The sequence below is a fragment of the Mercenaria mercenaria genome, chromosome 1, assembly GCF_021730395.1.
Source record: "Mercenaria mercenaria strain notata chromosome 1, MADL_Memer_1, whole genome shotgun sequence".
Classification (NCBI taxonomy): Eukaryota; Metazoa; Mollusca; class Bivalvia; order Venerida; family Veneridae; genus Mercenaria; species Mercenaria mercenaria.
Genome location: NC_069361.1, coordinates 6,750,515 through 6,766,683, shown reverse-complemented (window position 1 = coordinate 6,766,683; position 16,169 = coordinate 6,750,515). Strand labels below are relative to the sequence as shown.

Below are 16,169 nucleotides of genomic sequence, written 5' to 3'. Positions count from 1 at the left end.
CGCTTTCATCTAACTCATTTAATTGGCTTAAATATTGTGTTTCAACGCCTTTAGAATTGATTAAAATATCAAGAAAAAATATTTCTATGCATATTAACATATTTATTATTGTCTGTCTGTCTATATATTCTGAAAAGGTTGCCTCCGATTGCAAAGTGTGTTAATGTTTGACATATATTTATGCTAATCTTTATAAATGAGCTAACTGCAGAAATATTTTGGTATTGTCGTATGCAAGGGGCATTTTAAGGTCATTTCAAGGTCATAGACGGGTAAACGGTCAAACCTAAACTTTAGAAAACATATTTCTTATATAATAAATACAACAAAGTGGTGCGGTATTTATAATATAATTATAAAATGACACTGCAAATGCATTTCTTGCATTTCAGGCATCAATAATATGGAATTTAAGTTTTGTTCTGACTATAGAAAACATGCTTATTGTACTCTTCTTTTTAGAAATGTTGCGAAAGGGTAAATATAGTATGTTATGAGAAAGAAAACTGTGGCCGAAAATGAATTATGCATAAATATATAAGATTCATATTAACTGTTAAAACCACTTTACTATCATGTATACAACCAAGTATTTTTAGCTCAATAAGGAGAGCACAGATCTAAGGATCGCGGGTTTGTTAGCTTGATCCCTAGGAGAGGCGTGTGTTCTCTATGACGATTTGAAAATAGACATTGCGTCAGGGGTAATTTCGTCCTCCGCCTCTGAATAATAAGGAGAAGATGGCAGTTATTTGTGGGAAAATAGCTAGTACTAGCAGAGAATCCAGGAATACTTGTTAGGTTAACTTACCGCCGTTACATGACTGAATAAAAACGCTGCTGAACCCAAAACAAGCAAACAACCAAGTATTTGAATTAATGATACAATATACAATACAATACAATATTTTATCTAAGGCTCACTTTTCATGGCATTACATATACATCCATTATCATAAAATATTCATGAAAACCTTTCTAAAAGAAATATGAGAGACAAAAATTAAAACATAAAATATTTATGTATTAAATGGCTCTGTAAGATTAGTATTCAAGGTTATACTTTCCTAGAACTTGATTAATGACCATATCATATAAAATGCTTAAATGGTTTTATATGACCTACACACAAAAAAATCAACTACCAGTATCTGAATACTCCTACTCCTCAAACCATTTATTTGATACTTACCCAGTTAACCTTTGTATAGTGCACCACATTTGTTCTATCTATACAGTAATTATTTTAATAGATGAGGATTATTCTTTATACATGCTTCCTAATTTATAGCTAGATAATGTTGCTATACCCTAAACCCAGCAGAATGTAAATGAAACAAGAGGGCCATGGAGGCCCTGTATCGCTCACCTTATCTACTGACCTAAAGATCATCAAGATTAACATTCTGACCAAGTTTCATTAAGATATGGTCATAAATGTGGCCTCTAAAGTGTTAAATAGCTATTTCTCTGATTTGACTCTGTGATCTTGTTTTTGACCCCACATGACCCAGATTCAAACTTGACCTAAAGATCACCACGATTAACATTCTGACTAAGTTTCATGAAGATATAGCCATAAATATGGTCTCTAGAATGTTAACAAGCTTTTCCTTTGAATTTGACCTAGTGACCTAGTTTTAACCCCACCTGACCCAGATTTAAACTTGACCTATAGATAATCAAGCTTAACATTCTGACCATGTTTCATTAAGATATGGTCATAAATGTGGCCTCTACAGTGTAAACTAGCTTTCCCTTTGATTTGACCCTGTGACCTAGGTTTTGACTCCACATGACCCAGATTCGAACTTGACCTAAAGATCACCAAGATTAACATTCTGACTAAGTTTCTTGAAGATACAATCATAAATGTGGCCTCTAGAATGTTAACAAACTTTTCCTTTGAAATGGTCTGGTGACCTAGTTTTTGAGCCCACCTGACCCAGATTTGAATTTGACCTATAGATAATCAAGATTAACATTCTGACTAAGTTTTATGAAGATACAGTCATAAATGTTGCCTCTACAGTGTTAACAAGTGTTTCCTTTGATTTGACCTGGTGACCTAGCTTTTGATCCCGGATGACCCAATATAAAACTCATCCAAAACTTTATTGAGGGTAACATTCTGACCAAGTTTCATTAAGATTGGGCCAAAATTGTGACCTCTAGAGTGTTAACAAGCTTTTCCTTTGATTTGACCTTGTGACCTAGTTTTTGACCCCAGATGATCCAATATCAAACTAGTCCAAGATTTTCTTGAGGGTAACATTCTGACAAAGTTTCATTAAGATTGGGCCAAAATTGTGACCTCTAGAGTGTTAACAGTCAAATTGTTGACGACGACGACGCCGACGACGGACGAGGGACACAGGGCGATCACAAAAACTCACCTTGAGCACTTTGTGCTCAGGTGAGCTAAAAAACCAATACATGTATAAACAGTAGTCTTTTAACTACAATGACCTAGACCTAAGAAAGCAACAACAAAGAGTGAATTATTTTCTCTGATATAATTAATAAAATTCAGATTTTTCAAACAACAACATTGAGCCAATCTTCATTCTACAAAGTGTTTAACTCACTAAGGAAATTTAAAATTTCCATTATAAAAAGATAAAAGGTAGTAACTATTATCTACAAAGACTTGCTAAAACGTTAAAATTTACATTTTAAAAACCATCTCCAATAAAAAAAAATGTGTATTTAAACGATGTACATCCAATATGTACATTGATCTATGAATATAAAAAACATCTTCTTCTTAAAAGAATATCATAGCAGATTTTGGCCGAAAATTTTATCATTTCTACAGTATTGGAACCCAGGATCATAGACAGTTTATCCCTGTTATCTAATGATTAAAAGGTAGGTATGTAACTAGAAGAAATATGCTGAAACAAATTGTCATCATACAGTGGGCAGGCAGTTAAAACATGTTCCTCTCTTTCAATTACATTACTATTACAAATTGAACATGTTCTTTGCTCTAGGGGAATACCAACAAACCGACCAGTTTCAAGGCGTAAGGGGGCAACCCCACATCTGAACTTGGCACGAGCATGATAGATAAAAATTACTCTCATGAGATATTTATTCGTAAATGCAGCATAATAATGTTATTTTCACGTTCCTTACTATTGAAATGACGACATTTTGTTCTAACATTTGTTGTGTAAACAAAGGGTCGCCTCCATACATCATGTGAAAGAAAACATTATATTGTTGTTTTTTTAATGAAAGCAAAACTATACATGCGCCATTCTATCTCCGGTGCCAGGTACATTTTAACCCATTTTAGCGATGTGAAGTATAGTAAACATTACGTTCATATACCAAAAAATAATGATAATGTTTTTTTTGTCTGCTATATTTTCTTTTGGAATGGATAATTACGCACGGAAGGAAATTTTATGAATAGCATTGTGGTTCAATTATGTGACGTTTTTGATAAAAATGCCTGTAGAATGTTCACCATACATCACATGTTCTTTCATTATTTAAGAAGACTTTTTCCAGGATAAATCTTTGTTCATAAACAGGTCGGACTGCGCCCGATATTAAATATCCTATTCAAATAAAACCACTTACCGTACATTTGTCTATTTTTCGTACGCAAATAGTTCACCGGCAGTGCCGCAATTCCACTGAAACGGAGCGCCGATGGTGCTGGAATTGCGTGACATAGGTTGTTATAAATGTATGCTGGTATGTAGTCATTTCATATCATATCAAGGATTGTTTAAACAAAATTATCTTCAGAATGTAAGTATCTTCAGCCAAAAAACGTTAAATATTTGCAGTAACGATTCTGTTAAGTCAGTCGTAAAAGGTCTTGAATGAAGTTAATGCATTTGAAATAAAAGTAAACATCACTTTTAAAACAACTCTTTAGTGTAAGCTTTGAGAAATGTGTACCTGTTCTATGTCTACGATAGAAGGTTTTAAACAAATGTAGACCATTTCTTTCTGCCTGATCTGTTGTTGGGAAAGTGGTCATTTTAATTTTCGTTCATATTTGATCACTAGTTTATGGGTTTTTTTTTTTGTTAAACTAGAGCTTATCCCCATACATTTTCTTAGAAAGATACCAACTCTAAAATGAATAATGCGGATAATCATAAGTAACGAGAATGGTCCCACAGTTTGGCTTCAATTCTGGTCAGCGAATAAATGATCTTAGCTGCTACAAAACAAGATTTGTTTTAACATATCATATGATATTCATAATGTACAGGAAATACGTTATCAATACCACCTGATACGCACTGTTTCTGGAGCTCATTTGATGGTTATTTATGGTCATCCTTATTTGTTTAGATAATTTAACGGGATCTCTATATAGTGATAGGGATAAAGGTGTTTCATACATCTGGTATGTTGGTAAAAATAATGTTTCGTGTTATTGGAACTGTTTAGTTTCTCAACATGACCATTTCGGCCTGGGTGGTTCCATTACTCGCACTTTCATAGCCTTGAGTATTGTATAATCACCCCTTGGATATGGTGCCTGCTTTTTAATTTTGTCTTTTGACAGTTCCTGTGATACACAGGCTCCATAACCTCAGATCCCCTTTCTAAATTCTAGTTTGTTTAGTTCTGCCCATTGTTTTCTCGTTTGGGGCAAACCTTTTACTTTACCTGGGGACCAAACGCCGCTCTTCATGGAATTACACGCCTCAACACGTGTATCATTGAAGGTTCCATGTTCACCGCCGTTTGAATACATCTGAGGATATCTCTAAATTCCTTTTTGTACTTTTAGCATGTGTAATTGTTGAGTTCTGCTCAACCCGGGGCTAGAGGGCGTGGACGGTAGCATGCATTTCCACTACCGTCCATGAACAGGCTCAATCAAACCGAGCTTGCAACATTTTCGTTTTTGTCGTGTTGGGCGACCTGTGAAGTTTCCACTTTTCTCTATTTTATTATCACAGCAGCGTTGTTTGTGCCGTATGGCGGCCGTAAAAGTCTCCCCGTACATTCAATCAGGGCTGTTATATTTCGATCTTCTCAGATCGTTCAGCACGACTTTTATGTCGTGTTATTTGTACTGTTTAGTTTCTCAACATGACCATTTCGGCCTGGTTGCTCCAATACTCCCGCTTTCATATCCGTGGGTATTGTATAATCACCCCTTGGATATGGTGCCTGCTTTTTAATTTTGTCTTTTGGCAGTTCCTGTGATACGCAGGCTCCATAACCTCAGATCCCCTTTCTAAATTCCAGTTTGTTTAGTTCTGCCCATTGTTTTCTCGCAAACCCTTTACTTTATCTGGGGACCAAACGCCGCTTTTCATGAAATTACACGCCTCAACACGTGTGTCATTGAAGGTTCCATGTTCACCGCCGTTTGAATACATCTGCGGATGTCTCTAAATTGCTTTTGTACTTTTAGCATGCATTTCCACTACCGTCCATGAACAGGCTCAATCAAACCGAGCCTGCAACATTTTCGTTTTTGTCGTGTTGGGCGACCTGTGAAGTTTCACTTTTCTCTAGTTTGGTATACAGTTAGATCAAGCTCCGAGAAAACGAAGACTTCGCCTCCAACAAACTTACGTGATTAAAGAAATAATATATCACAAACAGTGACTTGTCCCGTTGAATAAAAACAGACCTGATGGATCATATCACTAGGGCGCAGCTCGAGTAATATATTTATGCGCATCTGAACGAAAATTAATATATTCACTGTTTGATATACATCATTTCGATTTTAACACGTTATTAAGGATTATTATGATATTTACCTAATGTTTGCCTGCTATGTGTGGTTTTCTTTTCTAGTGCGTCGCTATGACATTTGGTAATAAGTGCGACTTCAAACAGTTTGCTTAATACTTAATTGTAGAGATTGTACCTAAAAAATTCAAATTCATCTTTACAGATTTTTGTCAGAGAGAAATGATAGCTAAGTGCACCAGTTTACTAAATATATTTATGGTTTTCATCTTCTCCATGTAAAAATAGAAATATTTGATATTTAAAAAAGTGACTTTCTCAAAATATCTGAGGCATAATGGACAACTTTTGTATTGACCGTTAGGATTTCCCCAATTATAGTCTATATCAAAAGTTTCCACAGCTAAATAAATTCAATAGAGTATAATGTAATTTTAGTCTATTTTCAACACTTTGAAAGAGCATATACTGAACTTCCTTTTGTCTTTTAATAAAGTCAAATAGCAAGACAAACCAAGAGTCTAAAGCTCATGAAAGAATCTGAGTGAAAGAGAATAACATGCTCTTTAGCATAAGCTTACCAAAAACCATACCAATGATTTGCCTGAAAGAAGTTATTAAAGATTTTATAATGTAAACAAAGCCCATACACCATTTTACCATCAGTATTTTCCACTCATGAATGCACTCAATTCAGATGATAATTGTTGATACAATTGTAAATGAGAGGCCCCAACAAACTTCTTTTTTTGAGTTGTGTAAACAGTTTAATTTGTAAATTAATGTTGATATCTGAAGTTACCCGCTTACTTTGTTTACAGTAATAAATAAAACGCTTAATAGTTTGTTTAAGATAGTTCAACTGTAACGGAAATCATCAAATAAAGTAATCTCCATATGCTTTTTCAGCATTTATTCGTTTTTCATGGAAAGCAAAGATCGTGATAGTTCCATCCAAAGAATGTAGAATTGCTTAAAATACATTCCTGGAGTCATTACCTATCAGCTACCTTAAAATGTTGTAATTAAAACAACTACCTTTAAACATTGTAATTTTATTTTATGACAATGACCTTTTGTGTTACATTATTTGCAGCAAAGTACTCTTGAACAGTTAGAGAAATGGTTCAAAATGACTAAAGCATAAAAAACGCTTTCAAAATTCATTGATTCATTGAAGTGATGAATATAAGCAGTCTAGCTACTTTGTTACACAAACGTGATACCAATTTAACTTTTTTTGTTATTTCTCATTGTTGGATATACACATTTTACATATTAATATATAAATTTTGTGTAAAACAATGTATCATCATTGAGAACTATAAATAATTTGGGCTGAAAGATCAAAACTTAATAACTTTTCTTAATGTCATAAAATTTCTTTAGAGGAATTTATGCATTATTTTACTTTATCTTCGTGTGCTACTAAACTTTCTATCATGGCCTCAGTACAACTTATAAAATAACTGTCAGTGTAAGCCATAAGGAAAGTGTGCCTGTTGTATATTGAATACAAAGAGATTTAAACAAATGTAGGTCATATTTTGTCTGCCTGATCAGTTATTGGAAAAAAGACCTATCTGATTTTTCTTTCACTTTTGAACAATGTTTTATGTTGGCTTCAGTTTATTGGTCAATTCAGAGTTGTTCCCCATAGATTTTCTTTGGTAGGTACCATCTCTACTAATAGCACATAATTTAAGTCTTCTTTGTTTAATAGGGAAATTGTTAGGTCGTGCAAGAATCGTGATTATGCAACAATAAAAAGATGAAATGTCATTGAATCTTGTACACAACATTTGCAAATGACCATTGCTGCCGCATTTATATGTCAGATTCTTTAATTAATGTTATACCAATCCGGAAGTAATTTCTTGATTTCATTTTTCTCCCGAGTGTAAGACGATGAAGAAACCAAACAGGGCAGATACACATTTTTTTTATTTGATCAGGATTCAGAATAGTTTCAGGGTACGTACACAATCAGTTTCATAGATAATCCTCGTTAATTTACCAAAAAGTTCAGTGGTAAAACACTACAGTAGAGAATGTTTATAGCTGATTTTTTGATATATGGATTCCTTTGTTAAATGATGGAAAAAGTGTTATATATGTTGAATGGTTTTGATGCAAACTATCCTTTGCTCACACTGATAAAAATGCAATTTTTTATAGATTATACAATTAATAAATTAAAGAATCTGTTTTAAAATCGAGCGTCCATCATAACTCATCACTTTCAGAAGTACGGGAATTACTACTTGCGATCGCTACTCATAACCACTTACGAACGCTGGCTATATCAAGCTTGAAGACGAAACTGAAATAGCTGACGTTTATATGCAGGAGCTTAAAACGCAATACATTATTATTCGCTCAAAATGACAATTATTATAATAACGTCGGGAATAATCTGAAAAATGAATATGTAATTACCATATTGATAAGTGCCTAACCTTTTAATATATATGATCTCTTAATATTTTATCACAAACAATTTCAAAGTTTAGAAGTACTGCAGTGTTACGAAGCAAGCATATAATGTTATATTTTTTTCTTTAAAGCACAGGTATGTTAACTGTTACACGAAGTCTCACCAATGTCATTAATTAATCGTCTATTTGTAGTATTTTCTATACAAATTTCTGTATTTTGTAGAACTAAACAGTTTTCAATTCGTGTGTTTCCATGCAAAGTAGACTCGTCGAATGTCCATACACGTCGTAGAATAGGAATGATGTACATCGGTTTCGTAGGATGATTTTTATCTTTACCTAGTATTAAAACAGTAATGTCATAATTATTCATGAGACATAGTACTACATATTATACAACTACGCCACTTTTATCTTACAATAATTTATCCATGTTAATATATTGGCAGAAATATCTGTATTGATAAAAACTGACAAATATTTCAAAGTCAGTTAATTTATACCCACAATAATCAAATCATAACTGGAAATTGAAAATCTTTTAATGGCCGGAAACTAATTGAAAATTAAGCAGGTACATATACATGCCTAATGAAATGAAGTCATAAGTTTAGTATTATACCGTGTCTATCAATACTCGCCCTCTTTAAATACTATTCCCATATCTATATATTTCCCGATGGTGATAGGGCTATTCAAAAGTTTAAGTGCAAATACCTTTCATCATATATACTATGCTTTGAGTTGCGTAGTAATGAGTAACCTGTGGCATCTAATAAACATGCATTAACACATATTTTCTTTCAACTGAAATATTGTTGAAAAACGGCGTTTAACCAAAAACAAACAAATATGTTTTGCACACCAAACAGGAGTATACCCCTGGCTGTAATATTACTCGTGCTGTAAATGGTATTTCAATCTTACTTTATGAAGCAGATTTATGTTTATATTTCTATTCTAATGTAAAACATAATAAAAATGTCTTGAAGATTCCACTTTTTCTATTTTGATACTTGCGATGTTGTAATGCATGCGAAATAATTTATGAAAATATTTTTTGCACTACAAAGTATACCGGAAATGCACATATGAAAAGTCATGATGGCATTTCTGTTCACCTTTCCAGCGGTTCGTTCTAAAATGTAAGTCGGTTTTAATCAATTTATAACATTTGTGTAAGAAGATTCTAAATGGATATATTAGGAGCTCGGGTAATTCGTTTCCGCATATACTGTTAGCTTCGTCCCATATATTCCTTATCTCGCGCAAACAACCAGTGGAAATGTTTTACAGCAAAGTAATATATGCATAAGGATGCTTAAGATGTTAACAGAAAATCCATGTTAATCAGCAATAAATGGCGTAAGTTTTATATTTAGGTTGGTATTATTCGCACCTGTAATAAAACTGACTGCCAATCCGATTATTACGGCGATCAGAAATCCTATTAATCCAAGCCACATGTAAGACACGTCATAAATAATAATATGGTCGTCGTCAAAACTTTGTTGATACCTTAAATACAAAACAAATGCCTGTAACATTAAACATTCTGAATTTCTTCGAAAAGGCACGGACTTATAATAGTTGATGAGCACATAAATATGGTAGTGATATGGACTGTGATTATAACTTTAAATTGTTCAGAAATGGGTTAATGTATGTATCAAAACGATCCAGCATATCAGTTTGTAGCATCATAAGTCATTGAAAATACCAAAGAAAGTAACTGACGTTATTTTAAGTTATTTTTACAGTCATTTAAGATAGCACTTTAGATATACAATGAACAATACAATTAAATATGTTAAATCACATGTTGCGTAATGTTTCACTTTTTCTCATACTATTTCCTTTACTTTTCGCATTTGTCTTCTGTCGGCAAATTTTCAACATATTGCTATCACTGCAGCTATTCAGTCATTCTAAATGAACAGTACAAAATCTGCAATGCAATTTATAAACTACCGTAGGTGAAACATTTCAATGCCTCTCAACATACTACACGTTTCAAAATGGTTAAGGTCGCTGACTTCAAATAACTTTCCTTACCGCTGTGGTTTCAAAACTTGGTTTGGGTAATAAAATTCTATTAAGTGAGGAAGCTAATCAGCTGTTTTTAGCTCACCTGTCACAAAGAGAGCTTTTGTGATCGCGCGGTATCCGTCGTCCGTGCGTGCGTGCGTGCGTGCGTCAGTCCGTAAACTTTTGCTTGTAACCACTCTAGAGGTTACATTTTTCATGGGATCTTTATGAAAGTTGGTCAGAATGTTTACCTTGATAATATCTAGGTCAAGTTCGAAACTGGATCACGTGCCGATAAAAACTAGGTCAGTAGGTCTAAAAATAGAAAAACCTTGTGACCTCTTTAGAGGCCATACCCTTGAATGGATCTTCATGAAAATTGGTCAGAATGTTCACCTTGATGATATCTAGGTCAAGTTGGAAACTGGGTCACTTGCCATAAAAACTAGGTCAGTAGGTCAAATAATAAAAAAACCTTGTGACCTCTCTAGAGGCCATACTTTTCATGGGATCTGTATGAAAGTTGGTCTGAATGTTCATCTTGATGATATCTAGGTCAAGTTTGAAACTGGGTCAACTGCGGTCAAAAACTAGGTCAGTAGGTCTAAAATTAGAAAAATCTTTTGACCTCTCTAGAGGTCATATTTTTCAATGGATCTTCATGAAAATTGATCTGAATGTTCACCTTCATGATATCTAGGTTACTTTTGAAACTGGGTCACATGCGGTCAAAAACTAGGTCAGTAGGTATAAAAATAGAAAAACCTTGTGACCTCTCTAGAGGCCATATTTTTCATGAGATCTTCATGAAAATTAGTGAGAATGTTCATCTTGATGATATCTAGGTAAAGTTTAAAACAGGGTCACGTACCTTTGAAAACTAGGTCAATAGGTCAAATAATAGAAAACCTTGTGACCTCTCTAGAGACCATATTTTTCAATGGATCTTCATGAAAATTGGTCAGAATTTTTATCTTGATAATATCTAGGTCAAGTTCAAAACTGGTTCACATGAGCTCGAAAACTAGGTCACTATGTCAAATAATAGAAAAAACGACGTCATACTCAAAACTGGGTCATGTGGGAAGAGGTGAGCGATTCAGGACCATCATGGTCCTCTTGTTTTTGGAAGGTCTTTGGTTATTACCAGGTACTTACTCCTGCCTAGAATAATTTTCTCAATAAAAAGCTAAAAAAAACTTGCCACATGGCATAGTTGTATCGGTGCGTCGATAAACCCAACAAGAACAAAGAAACAAAAACATCTCCAGAATATAATTTATGAAGAAGTTATTCGGTATTCTGCACAAAATCTATTGGGTGTGCCGAGGCACCTTGTGAAATCGCCAATTTTACAAGAAGCATTTTATTAACTGTAAGTATGAAACAAGCGCTACTCAATAAGGTTTAATGTCATTCAATTGAATGTTGCAAGTGTGACGTCAAACTAATTAACGTTGACGTAATTTTAATGGTTTTGCAGAAATGTTGCCGATATGAGTATTTATTAAAACATATCGTAAGTTCTATATCGGTGATCGGTATGGGTTACTCCACTCAGTATGTTTCGGACCTAAGTACATGCACTCAAAATATCTTTTGTGAAGTTATGTTTTGATAAAAATGATTCAGTGTATTGAAAAAGACAAAACATACACGTATGTAATATTATTGCAATGACATATCAATAAAACAGTTACTCCTTGTAGTAAAATCTTTCTACGATTTCTGTGGCAGTCATCCATAGCAACAAATTTATAACAATGATTACTTAACCGGTAACTGGAGAATAATACTTGCTTGTCTATATCATCGGTTATAGATCCATTCCAGTGGGGACTGAGAGAGAAATCAGATGTTGAACTGTAATAGCTGCTGGTCGGCAGAGTTACATTCGGCTCAGAAAATGCTGTTTTATTATTGGTGCATCCGGATATAGTGACTGGCTTTGACAGTGGAGCTTTATTTCCATAGAGGAAGGATCCAAGTGCAATCCACATATTTATTACAACACCACAGATTCCACCAGTAAGAGCTCCCTGTAATCAAATTTATATCATGTTCTAGAGATAGAATCATACCTTTTCTATTAAAGATTACACATAAATAAAGTCTAGAAACTGATTTCGATGTCCGCCAAATAACACAAAATTACTTTACAAATGTGGATTTATGAAGGTCTAGTTCATATCAATAACGTAAATTTAAAACTATTAAATACCTGTTCGTAAGAAGGACAACTCTATTCTCAGGTATAGGTTTTCATCAGGTACTTATAAGCAAAGATATCTATTAGTAACTTCCCTTGTAGAATGGGAAATGCAAATTAGATAAGACACAACATAACATTTTTTTCACAGCGATGTTAATTATGATATATCACTCTGTGTATGACTAACTAAACGTGATGAAGTGATTGAACATTTATGAATAGGCGATGAAGTACACAACAGGGCTGACTGAGTCTACGTTTAATGATTTTGCCCTGTAAAAATGCAATTACCTTGAATTTTGAAGTGTCATTATGATGTTGAAAATTCATAAACCAACAGTTTTGACACAGAAGTGTCATTATAGCTTTATTAATTATTGTATCTGACCATTGATACCATTGATTTGATAACTATATGCAATCAATGTTTCTAGCCCAATTTGCTGAAAAAATAAACCTACGTAATATTAAAAAGAAGACAGTTATAGATGAAAATTGATTGCAATAAACAATGTTTGGATTATTAAAACAAATTGGTATTAAACACAAAAGCATAACAAACACACTATTACCTGTTTATTTGCCTGAGGAAAAACAGAACCCAGCAAAAATATGCCAACAACTGGTCCACCGGCTGCGCCGAAAGCTGTCTGTCCAATCTATTTTGATAAGAGTATAAAACTGGTTTTAGTTCGAAATTTAAACGCGTTTATGAATACATTTGAAGGATATTATTAAGAACTGATTCAATATTACAACATTTTGATGAAATTATATGCAAAGGATACATGTACATGAAGCAAATTATAGCCTTTGTCATTCAAGACCATTTCTTAATTATATATTATGGGACCTTCTATAAATATCACACCTCCGATATGTTTATGGATGACAAAAGTTCATATTAAGGAATTTAATTATCTAAAAATAGAACATTTCGTAACTACCTGTGTAACTGGTCCAGTCAAATACTGGGACAAGTAAGCCAATGCGATTGTCAGTATGCCATACACAAGCACTTGAGAACAAATATTCATGATATTATCATTAATTCACATTGCATCCATAGGAATAAACATGTACCCTAGATAAAAAATAGCTTCAAAAAGTTTGTAAAGGAATTACAGATTTATCTGCTTCTGAATGACATTTAATACATATAAACGTATGTTTTTATTATTTAAGTCTCAGTCACACTACACCGTATAGCGTTAACGGACGTCCAACGTATAGCAAAATTTTCAATCCGTTCGTGTCCGTCCGAATGCGTTTCTTTTCCGTTTATTATGCGGCGCCTGCGATCCTTGTCCGGCGACGTTCGTTCCATCCAATGGAAGGTTTTGAGCATGTTAAAAATTTAGAACGTACACCACCGGACAAAGTTGTCCGTTAGATGTACGGTAGCAATGCGCTGATATGCGTTTTGTTCGTTACTCGTGCGTCCCCTATGCGTTTTGTTCATTACTCGTGCGTTCCCTATTCTGTACTTGTCCGGTTCGCATCCGTTATTGTCCGGTGGACCTGATTCACGGCTGGACTACTATTGAACTTGCAACGGATGTAACGTATGTTCAACGGACGATAACTGATAAGAACATTTTGTAAGTTTCTCATGCGTTTTCTCTTCCGCTTACGTTTTACGCGGTACAAGTCCGTTACTAGTACGGTGATATCCATTAATTGAACGGTATTCGTCCTGTATATGTGCGTTAATCTTGCGGTCATTGTGCGTTTTATGCGCCCCATACACCAATCGCGAGAGCACCGAGCAGCAGCGGGGGATGACTTTCGTAACCTGATAACTTTCTGCCGCATTTTTTTCTATACGTTTGTTGTCCGTTATCGCTATACGGTGTAGTGTGACTGACACATACACGTGATTTTATAGTTTTTCCATGTCACATACATATATTTGTAGCCACAATGACCATTACGGATATGAGCGAAATGTGCAAAAATCATGTAAAGAGATACCACTGATAAGTATATTATATCATATCTATCAACCAAATATTTGTTTAGCATAGTCAGTCCAGGGAAACGCCGATAAATTTTGCAATTCGAATGCATTTAATAAAAGTTTATCTTGTAAAGCGGAGCTTTTAGGGTACAGACCGGATACGTAAGTGTTGTAATAGGAGAGGAAAAATGAGCAGCCCGATACAGGATTCGAACCTGCGACCTTCTGTTTGCAAGTCAGATTACTGAAACCAGAACAGAAACAAAATGCTGCTGTACATGTTATGCCCTATCCCTAGGTATACTATAAGAACAATGGTCATGAATGGGAAAGTGCACTAACCCATTTCAATCGTACATTTATCACCTAAAACGCGCAGTTCGGCGAATGAGTACTAAGCAACTAAGCATATTGAACAAGCGGTAATTTATCTTCCATCGTGCACCAATCACATTGTCTCAATATTTTATATTGCAGAGATACTCCACATATTTTACGCTTTCGTCAACGTTACAGAAAAGACTTGCGTGAACTTCCCTAATGAACATCCGGTCTAGAGGTCACAGCAGTGTGCACATGTTAGGCAAAATGTAAACGAAAACAGAATGCAAAATATTCACAATTTTACAATAAAATTCGAAATGTTGAATGAATTCATTTTAGTAATAATTTTGAATTTGAAGTCATACATTGGTATACATCTGTACTGTTTATTTCATTCATATTGAACATTTATGATGCATATACACATTTAAGCATACACGTGTAATTAAACGACGACTGACATTTTCACATCAACCAATCTGAATAGTTTTGTAATCTAGACCGGAACTTCAGGGAAGTTCAACCAAGTTTTTCTGCAACGTTGAAAAAAACTATAAATTATATGCGTTGTTTCTCTAAGATATGAAATGTTGAAGAAACGTGACAGGTACACAACGGAAGATAAATTACCACTTGTTCAATATCCATAGTACACATTTATCGAACTGTGAAGTTCAACCAAGTTTTTCTGCAACGTTGAAAAAAACTATAAACTATGCGTTGTTTCTCAGGTGACAGGTACATAACGGAAGATAAATTCCCACTTGTTCAATATCCATAGTACACATTTATCGAACTGTGAAGTTCAACCAAGTTTTTCTGCAACGTTGAAAAAAAAAGCTATAAACTATGCGTTGTTTCTCTAAGATATGAAATGTTGAAGAAACGTGACAGGTTCACAACGGAAGATAAATTACCACTTGTTCAATATCCATAGTACACATTTACCGAACTGTGCGTTTTAGGTATAAAATGCGCGATTGAAATGGGTTAGTATATTTTCCCTTTCAAGGCCATGGTTCTTATAGTGTACCTAGGGGTAGGGTATAACTTTCTTTTCTGTTATGGTGCCAGTGAGTTATATGCTCTACCAACTGAGCTAATCGGAGAATCGATATCATAGTCCAATTATATACATTATACACACTGCTACACACTTCCTCCCTCCACTTTTTCAATACAAACCCAGAACCCAGCCATTGCTTTACCCAAGCTCTAAGATTCCAAGGCTAGTCACCACACTCCCGGCACCAATCTGACCAATGTAACAGGAGAGGACAAATGTGCAGCCTGATACAGGACTCGAACCTGGGACCTTCTGCTTGCAAGTCGGATGCTCTACCAACTGAGCTAATCGGACAATCGATATCATAGTCCAGTTATATACATTATATACACACTGCTACAGTGTAGAGAGACATTATCGTAATATTCTTTTTCTCCTGCTGTGTTCCATTTCGTCAATCTTTGATAAATAAAAATGTATACGGATCAGACTGGAAAAATTACTTAAAACGGT

General features: G+C 34.4%; 1 long non-coding RNA gene across 1 annotated transcript; it reads right to left on the bottom strand.

Moving 5' to 3' along the window:
* Nucleotides 1–10,666: 10,666 nt before the first annotated feature.
* On the bottom strand, nt 10,667–13,386 carry LOC128555671 (uncharacterized). The gene is made up of 3 exons (XR_008370256.1): nt 13,314–13,386; nt 12,939–13,025; nt 10,667–12,193 (listed from the first exon to the last, which is right to left on the bottom strand). It is a non-coding gene; the product is annotated as an uncharacterized LOC128555671 (long non-coding RNA).
* Nucleotides 13,387–16,169: the final 2,783 nt, after the last annotated feature.